This window comes from Lonchura striata, chromosome 1 (assembly GCF_046129695.1).
Source record: "Lonchura striata isolate bLonStr1 chromosome 1, bLonStr1.mat, whole genome shotgun sequence".
Classification (NCBI taxonomy): domain Eukaryota; kingdom Metazoa; phylum Chordata; class Aves; order Passeriformes; family Estrildidae; genus Lonchura; species Lonchura striata.
In genome coordinates this window covers 27,899,991-27,913,688 of record NC_134603.1, presented here as the reverse complement: position 1 = coordinate 27,913,688, position 13,698 = coordinate 27,899,991, and the positions used below count along the sequence as shown (strand labels likewise).

Sequence of the window (13,698 nt, the reverse complement as noted above, 5' to 3'; positions counted from 1 at the left end):
TTTAAATGCCTGTTTAAAAGTAAGCAACAGAAGGCTCTTTCTAATAAAAGCAGCACAGAACAGAATGTTATACTAATTTGCCAGTTCTTTTCAGATTCGTGTCTAAACTACATGTCCTGACTAGGTATCCCATTTGCAACAAATCACATATTGCTATGGCTTTGAAGTTTTTATTTTTATATTTGTGGATGCCATTGTGATGATTCCATCTCTGTCTTTATCTCTAAAGTTATCCATGTGAAAAGTACCATTTTTGCTTTTGCTCCTTGTTTATGTAGGATACAGAGCTGTCCAAATTTTTATTGCAGTTTGTGAATCTAACTTCATGTTTGCTGTTTGTCACCAGCTTTGCTTTTTTAATTGGCTACTGCAGTCACATCATGTTCTTTTTGATGCTATCTTCAAGTTCCTTGAGCAATATCTGAGCACAGCATCAGCACAGATCCTCAGACTCAAATACACACTCAAATACATATTTGTGAAAGCTTTTTTGTGGGCAGTGATCACAAAAAGAAAGCTGGTTTTCAAAGGAAATTGTACTAATACTTTTTATGAAAGAACAACTGGATTAATTGTCATTATGTTTTGGCTATTCTGTATTTTCTGTTACCATACCTCCACATAGCAATATGAGAACCTGTGTGTTTTAATTAAAAAAAAAAATCACCTTCCATTTATGCTCCACTACTCAGCCATAATTTTTAGACTTAAGTGATTTAGCTAGATCCCACTGCTGTACTCCATGGTCCCATAGAAATTGCAGGGATTACTGATGCAGTGAGCTTTCATTCAGCTCAGCTGAACTTAGCAGAACTGATCTCCTACTTTTTCTAACAAAGACAAATTCATCTATGGATGCACTGGATTTGGTGGTGGCCCACAGAAGTTATTATTACCCCTTGTGACTTGCAGGTAGAATTTGGTACTTGCAATATCCATTTGCAACACTTAACCTGAGGCTGTATTTAAAGCAGGGCAGGGTAACATGGCCATCCCCCAAGATCACTGGTTAGGCCTCTGTGCAAATATTCTGCTCCACAGGCTGAGGAGAGACTATAAACTGGATCTCTTGGAACAGGGCCATAACCCACACCCTGTTGCTGAAAGTAATGGAGGCATCAACAATATCACATCATCCGGGTTCAGTCGTTGTCCCACTGCTGGTTCCCAGTGCCCACAGCACCCATTGCTCCAGAGCAGCCACTACTGGGAAGTCTAGATGATTATTTTTTTTGCAATGGCACAGTTATGCTTTTGTAGCTTTTGCTCCACTCATTTTTTATAAAAGCATTCTAATAGTTCATCTACAGATCTTCAGGCACCATACTGCTTTAAAATACTGCATAAAAATATGTGTTGTCCACTATTTCATTTTTTTGACACTCTAAAAAAAAATTATTTATAGTTTTCTGACATAATAAATGAGACTGGAAAAGGAGAATTTAATTTTTTCCTTTTTGGAGTATAAAATTAGGACAGATTAAATGCAAGGTTCTTTCTGTTATTTCTTTCATAATTTTGGGGAATACTTACGCAGTCTTTTTTTTTATCATTCAGGTATGTATAAGTAAATCTAGCCTAATTTCAGAGGTGAAACTGCGTTAAGAACTGGAATCTCTTCCAATTACAGATTAGTAGCTCTAACGAATTTATACAAATGCTTTAGAGAGTGTATGCACTTTATGATTTCCTAGTTTCCACTTTCCTTGCTTGCAGGGTATAATTATAAATAATGTTAATTATGAAGGTGGAATCTTTAATTTTTTCCAATTTCCTTTTCAAAAAGATGCAAATCAACAAGGGATATTTCATTCTGCTATGTACATTTAAATGTAATCACCCATTTCAGCCTTGAGTGTCCTCTGAATTTAGCTTTATTCAGTATTTTAAATTTATTTATGTCAGAAGCTGTCTGATAATTTATAAGGGCCACATATGTAGAAGGCATATTGCAGAGTAATCTTTGATTATTCTTTGCTTTTGTTGGCCATTTTAGAAAAATAAGCCCTAGAAGTATATGAGGTTTTTGAGCAGCTTTTTATAATTTTTTTCTGTATTTTTCTACTCATTCAGTGATGTGAGTTTAGAAAAAGAAGTTGGAGCCTAGAAAAAAATCAATTTTACTTTTTTTTCAGGAGAAAATAATTTTGAGAACTATCATGATTTTATGGAATTTATGTGAGACCTATAATCAGGTGATTGTGAAACTTAATCTATATGGTAAAAATTTGTCTGATACTTTCCTGAACATATCCTTCTCCCAAATACACTGACATTTAATGAATGCATTCTTCTTCCCAATACACTGAAATACAATCTCTGAAAAGTATCCTTCCATATCTGATAAATTTTCCAGACATATAAACTAAAAATAAATCTATTAACTAAAAATATCTCATGAACACTGTTTTTAAATGCTGGACAGATGCTCCATTATTCCTCTGTGGAACAAGAGGTGGAAGAGAAGGATATAAGAAGTTATAAACTGAGCTTCTGAAAATAATCTCAGGGAGATTTAGGCAGATGAAGATTAAAAATAAATTCTTTTACTTTGTAAGTTGATTCCCCAAATCAGCAACTAACCACAGTGCAGCTCTTCTGTCTCCTGTGAAAGTACTATAAAATTTGTATAATTTTTTTGACATCATAAACTCTAAATTTACTCAGTTTTTATTAATTACCAGGGACACTTCAAAGTACATCAGATAGATTTTTCAAACAAGTCAGGTTCATTTTGTCCCTTATTAGCATATAGAGGTCAAGACATCAAAGATTTAATTACTCTAGATCTTTCTATGTCTCCTGTCGCTAAGAAATACAAAATTCACACAGATTGTAATAATGTTTTCTTAAATATTTTTTTTTCCTTTTTATTCCAACTTACAGTATGACTAGGTGAAAATACTGTTTATTATTTTTATTTTTTTTCACCTTAATATGTTCTAAGTACTACATATTATGGAAAAAAAATAAATAGCTTAACAAAGAAAATCCCACCACAAAACCAACCAACATTTAAATTACCAATTATAAAGTTTCAAACTTTGGGGGGGGCACATGCAAGAGATTCCAAAATATTTAAAGACCCTTTCCATATTGAAATGTTTCTTTTAGCAAACCACTCAGAAAACTTGTATTCTTTCAGTTTTCATAGCTTTTAAATCCTGTTGAAAAAGCCAGTCTATCCAAAACCATTAATATAAACAGGAAAAAAAAATATTTCAGAAGGACAGAATTTTCTTTCAGAGATGATATGCAGGAAATATCAGTATTGATGTAGTTGGAGTTGGAAGGAATCCACAAGGATCATCAAGTCCAACCTAGAAGTGAAGATCAAAGCCATGACCTTGGGCTTAGTGCCATGCTCTAACCAACTGAGCTAATCTCAGGGTCTGCAGGCATGTTCATGTTACTCATCTTTGGGTATCAGAGATGGTGGTATCTAGGTAAAGATTTAAACATGATCACTTTTAAGAAAATCTGCCCAACTTCAGTATTAGGAATAAATTCAAAACATATTTTTATGCTGACAAAAGTCTTTATAGTTACAAACCATATATGACTATAGAAAACACCTAGAATTAATTGTTAAGTACTGTCATTATTGAGAATGATCTGAGAACACAACTATTTCATAAAGAATTACTATGAGTGCTTCAGTGATATTTGAAGTAAATAGGCCTTCAGTGATCTACCACATAAGAAGACCAGGGCACAAAATGTTCTCCTGGCATGTGTGATGGATTTATACTTGGACACTTGGATTTACACTTATTCATGTGGGTGACAAAAAGATTTTGGGTTTTTCTTGAGAAGGTACAGGGCACAGGGGCATGGATTGATTTGTTTTATTTTTGTGTGTTTGCAAACACACTTGGGTTTTTATTTTGGGGGGTTTTGGGGGGGTTTTTTTGAGGGACTTGAGGTTTTTTTGTTACAATGTAAGGTCAACATCAGGGAAATGACAACTCTTCACTATACTCTTGATTTCAAATTTGCCCTGTTTTGGGCTGTGTCTCATCAGGCCGAGTTTGGATAAATTATTACATATAGTCATTTTTTCACAGGATCACTCTTCATTCACTGCCCAGGATAGATGAGAGCATTCATTTAATTATCAGTAATCAATATATTTTTCTCATTTGTTACAAAAGTGGTTCTTCTGCATTTTAAGCATATTTTTCATACAGAATTCTTCATAACATTTCTTGGCAAGGACCACTATATTAGGTGAATTCTTATGCCATATTGCTGGGGGAGATATTATGCTGTTCTCCTAAACAAACTGAGTTGCAGAAATAGTCATAATATCATATGCTGATTTTCTGGCAAAACTTGAAGTACTTCAGGACTACATTTTTCAAAGTACATAATATTATCCAGAGTTTCATACATTCAAAAAAGTGATTTCATTGTGTTTGACCTAGACAAGGAGGAAAAAACTCTTCAACACAAAAGACTACCAATTCACCGGCAAATTAGGATAAACCTTAATTTTATTGTATTTGAAATGAGAAGATAAATGGAGATTATGTTCAGACAGAAATTTGGCCTAAGTACCATAAATTATATAATCTTTTGCTATTGTCAAAAGGCAGTGTAAAAATAATATCTGCCAGTACAGGGTCACCTCAAAAACAGGGACAGAGACAAGGCAGAGGTGTTTATCTCAATTTTTGCCTCTGTCTTCAACATGAGTGATGGACCAAGGGTGTCTCAGTGACCTGAGCTGGAGAACCAGGACTAAAAGAATGATCATCCTCAGTCAACAATGAAATTGTGTGAGATCTGCTGCTCCATCTATGAGTCTTCTATTCCACCTTCTATGGCATTCATCCAAGAATTCTTAAAGAGCTGGCTGATGTCAGTTGAAAACCTGTCTTGATGATTTTTGTGTGGTCTTGGGAATCTGGAGAGGTGCCAACTGACTGTAAGCTGGAAAAAAGTTTTCAAGAAGAGCAAGAAGGAAAACCACAGAAACTACAGGCTTGTCAGTCTCCCTTTAGTGCCTGGTAAAGTTATGGAGAAGATTATTCTGGGAGGTATTGAAATTAACCTGAAAGTCAATGCAGCTATTGATCACAACCAGCACAGCTTCCTGAGAGGACAATCCTGTTTGTTAAAACTTTTTTCCTTTTATGACAAGGTAACCCACCTGGTTTCTCAAGGGAAGCCAGTTGAACTTTTTGGATTTCAGTAAAGTTTTCAATGATGTTTCATAGAATCCTTCTGGATAAAATATCTAGCTCACAGCTGGATAAACCCATCCTGTGATGAGTGAGCAATTGGCTCACAGGTCAGCCACAGAGGGTTACAGGGAATGGGGTGACATCAAACTGGGGACTTGTCACTGGTGGGTTCCACAGGGTTCTCTTTGAGACCTTCAAAAATGACCTGGATGCAGGACTGGAAGGGACACTGAGCAAGTTTACAGACACAACACTGCGAGGAGCTATTGACTCCCTCAAAGGCAGAGAGGCCCTGCAGAGACCTCAATAAATCCGAGGGCTGGGCAGTCACCAACTGTATGAAGTTAAACAAGGCAAAAGTGCCAGATTCTGCACTAAACCTGGGATGGGGCAACTCAGGACGTACAGACAGAGTGGGGAATGAGGTGCTGGAAAGCAGTGCCATGGAAAGGGACCTGGGGGTCCTGGTCGATGGAAAGTTGAACGTGAGCCAGTAGTGCCCTGGCAGCCAGGAGGGCCAGCCCTGTCCTGGGGGCATCAGGCACAGCATGGCCAGCCAGGCAAAGGAAAGGATTGTCCCACTCTGCTCTTCACCTTTGCTCTTTCCTCTGCATCTTGAGGCCTGGGAGCAGTTTTGGGGGCCACAATATAAACCATGGTGTTACTCTGGAGGGATGCTCCTGTGCAGGGCCAGGAGTAATGGTCCTTCTTGGTACCTTCCAACTTGAGATATTCTGTGATTCTGTAATTCTATGATCTTGGAAGAGGGGACAAAGATTTCTGGATTGGTATTATCTTTTATCTTAGTGTCTGCACTCATTCTGAAGCCTCTTATTTCCATTGCTGTCTCCAGCAAGGAAAATAAAAATCATAGAAGCAGTGACTTGTAAAACTTGATTCACTTAACCACAGATGCATACAATGCTCTTCATGTAAATGAAGCAGTGTTTCCTTACTATCTTTCTAATTTAGGATTTGGTTTGTACATAATAAACATTCACGAGTGAGTGCTATTTCTCACCATAAATGTAAAGTGAAGAGTTTGAGTCTGTTAAAATAAATTTTTCTTGGCCACAGAAATAGCACCCAAGAAACTCATTGTGAGAGTAATTTCTTGTTTCCACACACTTGAGAGCAAAATTGCTCCATCCATTTTTTTTCCCAAACTCAGCTTGTTTTTCCACAGTATTTTTAACCATTTTGATCTTCTCTGCATTAGGCACTCTGTTTACACTCAAAATTAGACCCCTGATGATTCAAAACTTGGATTAAGTATATCATGATTTTGCATTTGCTTACTTTAAGTCCAGGGTTTTTTCTGGTGGCCTTATACAAAAAAAACAGAGTAGTTCCTGATGAGTTCTACTGAGTCTCAGGCTGCTTCTTAACTGTCTCATTTGCTTGGGTCTGAGGGTGGCAGTCTGAGGGGGGAAACATCTGTAGATAAAGAAGTTCTGCCTGATTCCAATGAGAGAACAGACACAGGAGATCAAAATTTTAATTTTATGTCACTTCCAGAAATCCTGCTAAATCAAATTTTTTTTTAAAATATGTTATGTCTGTCTGTGTTTAATTCTTTCATACTTGCCAGGCAGCATCCTAAGCACTCACAAAAATCAGTATAAGATTTGGGCATAGGAAGACTGCTCCATCATAAATAAAAATCAACATTTTTCCTCTTGGTACCCGTGGGCAACACTGCAGTTTTGGACTTACAAAGACCTCCTGCTCCATTTGAGAAAAAAATAAAGAGGGAATGAGAGTTCAAAATGTCAGTGGTGAGACACAATGCAGCAATTTTGGTAGCGCTTTCTTCTGCACTGTAGGTATAAGCTGTAGTGGACTCATTTTCAGGATTTTGTCTTTCCTATTTCTGCTAAATCAAGTATTTGGTGATATCACCCTCATGCAATCACAAGAATTTTGTAAAAACATTAGTGGAAACATTGGCAGGAAAATAGTTCACTTGGAACTCAGGAGAAGCTGGATAAAGTGGAAAGTCGTGTAGATATGTTTTTTAAATTTTAGGTTTTTTCCCTCTTTTCTGTCATGAAAGTTTGTGTTAGGGACAGAAAGGGGTTTTGCTATATTGAGTGCTGTTAAAACGCCAAAAAAGCCAAAATAAAATAAGCAGTGGATACGATTCACTGCACTATTTCAGTCAGAAATTACAGCCACATGGATTCGAACTTTCTAATGGCTTTTCACAATCAGCCATCTGTAAGCCTCCAATTGGTATGGTGCCTGCAGAATTTATTTTGAAATGCTATATAACCCACAGCATCTGGGAATACCCTCAACACACACTGTGCAACCACAAACTTTATAAATGTCAGGGAAGATTCAACAGACTCTTTCTTTTTTGTTTTTTTTTTTTTGGTGTTGTTGAAACGTGCAGAAACAAGGCCAGAACGGAAGAATGGAATAAGGTTCATCCAAGTATAGGTAACATTATGTGCAACCTTTTACATTTTAAATTTAAATTTATCATTTCGGACATTCTTGTTCTTTGAGATAAAAAAAAAATAAAAAATTTTGATGTCAACATTAGCAGAAGTTACAATAGAGTAAAACAAAATATTCTTAAGAGAAGGTGTGTGGGAAGATATAATGGAATACTGTCATTGGTGCTCTCTATCTCATTAAAGTTTTTCTGGCAATCACTTTGACTATATTTCAAAAGGAATTGCATGTGTATATGAGTAGTTGATTGGGACTTAAGGCTGAATCCATGTTTTTAGAAATATTTTGAGACAAGAAATTTGTTAATTTGTTGTTATGCTGAGATAGAAAACATCTTTCCCACCAGGAGAGATTGTGAAAGAGAATTTGTTAATATTTTTGAGGTGATGCCACTTGGTACATGAAGAATAATCACTGAAAAACTGCAAAACTTTTCAAGTAGATGCACTTAATTTTATGTCAAATTTATCATGTTCTTTCAGCCTGAAAAATGGAGAGAGAAAAAATCAAAGCACTTTAAATGGGCACTTCCAAACTCACACTGAATTCTACTATATACTTATGTTTTAAAATATCTGTCTTCCTGTATTATTGTGTCTTCTAGCTTTTATCCAAAACAGTATCCAAACATCCTTCTGGTTGTTGCTATAGCTTTAGAGTAGGAAAGTATTTTTGGTTTAAATTGATCTGAAAATTTTCCTTTTCTAAATTTAATCAGCAGTCTACTCTCCACAGATTTTTCCTCAAGCAGATTCTGTTAAGGGGTGAAACAGACATTCTACAGCATCTTTTATGTCATTCAGTTGATTCTGTCATTTCAGATTAATTAAAAGTATACCTCTACTTGCAAATTGTTATTGTCTAAAGATTCTTTAGATGTTACTAGCTTGAAAAAAAATTTAAACAACACTTTGGCATTCAACACTTTTATAGTATACCTTTTAAATTGTACATACTTCATAAACATAAAGAGAGAAGTGTGTATTGGTATCATTAACTGAGCTTGTAGCAGTTTCTTAGTAATCCTTACAGCTGATTGTCTGAGAGAGTGTTGATATTTTCAGATTCTCAGCAGATATTTTCTGCTATTCACCCTAAATATTTAGTGAATTCCTAGCACAGAGATAGAAAAAAGGAGTCCCAACCCAAAATCTTTCTGAAGAGTTAGCTAGATAGGTGTTTAGATAGATGGCATAGAAATATGTTTTTTCTACCTTTAGACAAAGCTTTGGTAACAGAAAATTATGTCTCTGTGGATATCTTTCTTCATTCTTTACTTACTGCAGTGTAGGATGAAGGCAAAAGCTGTGAAAGTATTTATGGTAGCACTAACATCATGAACCAGGAGAAGAGTTTTATTACATATATATGGCGTACTTTTGTCATTGATGCTTTATGAAAAAGTTCACACTATATTTAATAACAAATTCCACCATCAAATTTTGAATAGATTAACAACTTTATGTTAGGTATTTTCCTAAGGAACTCCTTGAAGGGATTGGTAGACAGAGAACTGTGAAGAAACCTGTCTGATTATTTATGCTTTGCAAAGCAAATGTTACTCATGCCAAGTTTCAAATATTTGCTTTTGCAAGAAGACTGCCTGTATTACTCATAATTTCATGTAGACTAATGTACCCCTTCATACTCATGTCCAAATGTGTAAGTTACCTGACTGAGGATTTCTAGATCATACAGCAACAAATGACAGGAGAACAAGGTATTTATTCTGTCAGACACCTTTACTGTCCTTAGATGATACAGTCCACACCTTACCTTTGAAACTAGTCAACCATTTCACAGATCTCTAGGAAAGCAACAAATAGTTCAGATCTACATAATGTGTTGCTATTCCAAAGATGTGTGCACACAGTATTCCTAATTTATCTTGGAAAAAGATTTCAATTTCTGAAAGGACTTTAGTCTTTCAGAATGGGTGGGTTGTTCTAAGGACTTTCCAAATATTCAGAAAGAGAAAAATGAACCAAATAGTAAATTGCTACCTTCAGATTACCAATATATAAAAAACAGAGATTACTGCAATTTCCCACTCTTTCTTAAATGCATTTCCTTGCACTCTTTTTTATTATACACTTTAGAGGAGTTGACAGAAAAGAAATAGCTCAATAAAAACTACCAGAAACATCTAAGGAAATCACTTTTGAGAGAGAAATACTTCTGTGGCAAAATTTCATCCAGATCTTTCTCCTAATCATGACAAATTTTCCATTGTGAAGGTACTTTTTCTTTTATAGAAGATGATAGTACTTCGTTTCCTTATATAAATATCAAAGATAAGGGTGAAAGGCACTGATTCAAGTGAAAGAAATAAGGCACTAGCAATCATTTCCTCAAATATCTTTCTCTTAAGGATTCTAGCTCCTTTCTAAAAAGAATATAATAGTAGAATAGTAAAAAGCATTGAATCAATACCTTTTTGTTGTAAATATACAGATAATTCAGATAATTTTGGAAGCAATTCTTACATAAATTGGAAAGCATGGGTAAAAAATAAGAAAAGTCTATTTTAAATGACACAAAGATGATGACATTTATGTTACTCGACTTCAGCTCTCTCTTCTTTATTTGACAGTCCTCATCAGTTGCACAAATGAGATATCTACAAAATTATGTTGTATTGTTATCAAAGGAGTTATACACTTTTGAAAAGCAATAAGCTGCTCTTTAATAAGAATCTTTTTGTTGTTGTTCTGCTTTTTTTTCCTAATTGACTATAAAAATGGTCACATTAGAGTAACTAAAAATACTATTGAAAATTCAGGACTGTTGTATGTAAAGTGATTATGGAACTCAGATTTATGTTAAAATACAAGATTATTCCCTGCTGAGTATATTTTAGTTCTAAAATAATTAATATTTTTTGACAAGACCAAGTTAAGTGCATGCGGCATCAGATGTCTTTTAATTAGTTGTGATGATAAGATAATACAGACTGAAAATAATCAATTTGAGCTGCCAAAGCTGATCACTTAAGCCAAGTGAAAAAACATAAGCAACATTCTTCCATAGATTTCATGCACGCTCATAATTAACTTTGCCTGCTGCTTTGCTCTTTTTATATTTCAGCTCTGAGTAGAAATATTTCATTGTGTAAGTGTTTTTGAATGTTTATTTGCGAGCTCCCTCAGCAAATTTGGTGGCAGAAACACACTAAGAGTCAATTATAAATTGCAAATTACAACATTGAGCAAACTAGATAAAATTAGATCTATGTAAACTAGATAAAATTAAAGAATATTTAAAAGATTTAATGTTGAAATGCAAGTACTACAAAATAGCTGTTTGCAACTGATCTATATTTACAAGAAAAAATCCTAACTCATTGTAAGCTGTTGAATATCAAAAATTAATGTGCACCTGTTCAGATTCACTTCAAGGGGATACTATAAAAACAGTAGCAAAACATGTCTTGTTTCAATTGATACCTATTTCTGTCCCAATTAAATCAATGAAAGCTATACTGTAGTTTAAAGCAGAATTACTTTAATAATGAATCCTTCTAATAATACAATCCATTAGACTAGAGACAGGTATTATGACAGCAGAGCTAGAGAAAAAATCTTTAGAGGGTAGAAAATTTGAGAGATAAATTATTCATTCTAAGTTATTTTCTCTAACCAGCTTTTACTGCGCTCCTATCAGATATTTTACAGCTCTACGGAATGATGCTGGAGATCAAGTATAATCAATAATATAAATTATTTAAATGTAAGATTCATAGGGAGGTTTCTTTATACTCCAATTTTTCCAATCTTCTGTAATACAGGAGAGATAAAATGAATTATATTTATGTGCTAAACATTTTGGATTTTTATGGTTGCTACTGAGGTTTCTAAGAATTTTCTTTCCAGGCTTGTATTTTTTGCCTTAAAAATAAATCCTAATACACTTTTCAATTTGAAAATTTAGTGGAAATATTTTCCTTGTTTATAGTCCTTCCCATTATATACATGCAGTGTGAAAACAAAGGAAAAACCAATGTCCTGCATGCTCAGTGTTACTAGAATAATTCCTTTGTAGTCTTTAAGAATGCTATGCAGCTGAAAGACCCCAGATTATTTTTTATGAAGCACATTAAGAGAGAAAAAATCCGATATAAAAGCTGTGTGACATCCTACATACCAGTGTTCCTCCTTCAGGTTCAAGGAGGAAGAAAATCTGCAGGAAGGATGGGGTGGCATGGAAAAAATACAGTGGACTCAAGTAAGAAATAGTGGGAATGGATTGAAGCCTGGGAAGAAGCAGAGAATATATGAGACAGATGTTACATAGGTATGGTGATGACATATATAATGCAAGAATTCAGTACATGAAAAGAGCATGATGCTTTCATCTATATCCGAATAGAAACTGATTTATTTTCTGAGCTCTTTGCCAAGTATTAAAATACTAGCCCAGGAATATGCTGCCAGCACATAGAACATTTAAATCTACATAGATTTGGATCCTAGAAGCTGAGTTACCTGCTGAAATAAAATAATTAGACTGTCCTGGAAAATCACAGTTTACTCAACTATTTTACTAGAAAAGCTACACCAACAGCTGAGTTTGTATGGTTTACATGAAAAAGTCCACCTTAATCTGGCTGATTAATGTTTGGGTAATCTTTTTAGGGGACCATCTTTGGCATATTCCTATTCTATGGTGTTTGTTTAAATAAGTCTTTAAAAGAGCATAAAATAAATAAAATAATTAGCTGAGTAGGGACTATGATCATTGTGTTTGGGCATCAGATGTGTGCTAGAGTAAAATCATAGCTCCACTAAGAATTGCTATTATGCCAAACAAAATTAAAATCTTACTTGTATACACTTGCTGCAGCAGAAAATTATTGCTGAGAATACAAAACTCTAGAAATATTGGAAAAAAAATCTTCTCATACAATTTTTATGTGGATTTTTCCAAAAAGTTAAAGAGGGAACAGATAAGACTTTTTGTGTGTATATACAATTTGATTTAGAAAGAAAAGTTGAAATAGCATTCAAAGAGTCTCAATGATACACAGAATGGGAACACATTATCATCATCAGTTATCTAGCTGAAATTTTATATGCTGTAGGGCACAGTATAGGAACTGCAAGCTTTGTGATCTCTCAGTAGCAATGAAAATATTGTTATAATAATTTTCATTTAATTTCCATGTCTTAGTATGTAACTGAAAAACAGATTTTTTTTTTTTTAAATTAAAAGTACCTACTAAGGCTTTGGCATGAATATTTGCATAGATTTAATTAAAAAGTAAATGTCAAATGTTCTTGAAGGTAATCTAGGAAGGGAGATACAGAGCTAAGAGCCTGAATCAGCCATGCTACCATGATTGCTAAAAAAGCCAAAGCACAGACTCAGGAGACCAAGACTGCAAATTCTAATTTTCAGCAATAGACAATCAAAAGAAATTTTCCATTGTCCCAGAGAAATTCCTAAATATTGAACTATCTGTTAAAACACTGAGAAATGTACTGCAATTGGATATTGTGTCCTTAATATTCACAACAGAGGAAAATTACTGAAATAAGCTGTAGGCAAGACATGTTAATGCATGCATTGGGGCAGGTTTAAACATTCTATACATGTCAAGCCACTAAATGTTTAAAAACTTCTTTAGAACATTAGTTTGCATGTTAGTTTCAGAAACCAAAGTGAAATTAAACTTCAGATCCTGAAGTTTATGTTCAGATGATAGCAGAAAAATTGTTTCACAGATAGCTTTGAATTTACTTTTTATGAAACGTTGAGAGTCTATGGATCTAGTTTATAAGAACTTTGCATATGGTTGCATGACTGTGATGGAAAAAAGAGCTGAATCAGATCCAAATACAAGACTTAAAACTCTAACAAAATCATCATTAGATACATATTCATATTTTATATGAGTTTTTCTTTCTGCATATTGTATGTATAGATGATGTGAATTCTCATTATCCCACATGAAAAATCCCATTTTCAAATTTTTCATTTCAAAATCACATTTTCACATTCATTTTACACAATAAACTCTAGTTTATCAAGGAAAGAAATACCAGAT

The 13,698-nt window shown here is 34.3% G+C and overlaps 1 protein-coding gene across 13 annotated transcripts in view; it reads left to right on the top strand.

Annotated features, from left to right (window-relative positions):
- Positions 1-13,698, top strand: part of RALYL (RALY RNA binding protein like) — a 372,311-nt gene that overhangs the window by 159,487 nt on the left and 199,126 nt on the right. Inside the window, exon 1 of one of the 13 annotated variants that reach the window (XM_021550597.3) lies at positions 7,616-7,634. The exons of the other annotated variants lie outside the window; for them this stretch is intronic. The gene's annotated coding sequence lies outside the window, so the exon portion shown is untranslated. Of the gene's footprint in view, positions 1-7,615; positions 7,635-13,698 lie in introns of those variants that run through there. 13 annotated transcript variants of the gene reach the window in all.